Genomic DNA, 810 nt, shown 5'->3' with positions numbered 1-810 from the left:
TCGCTTTGTATGCGAGTTGTACGGGGATTGATAACCCGCCTCTCCAAAAGAAAGTATTTAATTTGTTATTATATTTTTTCATTTTCACAATTATCGATGCCCCGCATCACCAAACCAAACTATTTGTTATTAATATTTTGATATTTTTTTATTTTCACTATTATTGATGATGGAACATTTAGGGTTTTATGATATAAAAATCATGGGGATGTAGCTCAGATGGTAGAGCATTTGCTTTGCATGCCATAGGTATGGGGATCGATACGTCGCATCTCCAAAAATAAGACTATCTATTATTAAATATATTATTTCTTTTCTATTTCTTCATTTTTACTATTATTGATGACGGAAAATTTAGGGTTTTGTGATGCAAAAATTGTGGGGATGTAGCTCAGATGGTAGAGCGCTCGCTTAGCATGCGAGAGGTACGGGGATCGATACCCTGCATCTCCAAAAAGGAGAAATTATTTTTTTAAGTATGAATTAATTTAACATGTTATGTATAAGGTGGGTACGAGAGAAAAAGAAAAGATACTTATAAAAGGATTATTATATCATTATGGCTGACTAATGTCCCACAAGCACATAGAGAGAGGATTATATCATTATGGCTGACTAATGTCCCACAAGCACATAGAGAGAGGACTTATTGTAAAGGGAATTTGATATATGATATATGATATATGATATATGATATATGATATATGATATATGATATATGATATATGATATATGATATATGATATATGATATATGATATATATATGTGGAGAGTTTGATATATGATATGTAAAGGGAATTTGATATATG

The 810-nt window shown here is 31.0% G+C and overlaps 1 non-coding gene across 1 annotated transcript; it reads left to right on the top strand.

The window, feature by feature from the left end:
- Positions 1–380: 380 nt before the first annotated feature.
- On the top strand, positions 381–453 carry TRNAA-AGC. Its single transcript has one exon. It is a non-coding gene; the product is annotated as a tRNA-Ala (tRNA).
- Positions 454–810: the final 357 nt, after the last annotated feature.

This window comes from Cucurbita moschata, unplaced genomic scaffold, assembly GCF_002738365.1.
Source record: "Cucurbita moschata cultivar Rifu unplaced genomic scaffold, Cmos_1.0 Cmo_Scf00706, whole genome shotgun sequence".
Taxonomy (NCBI): domain Eukaryota; kingdom Viridiplantae; phylum Streptophyta; class Magnoliopsida; order Cucurbitales; family Cucurbitaceae; genus Cucurbita; species Cucurbita moschata.
Note: the sequence above shows the minus strand (reverse complement) of the source record. Positions and strands in the feature narration are given on the sequence as shown.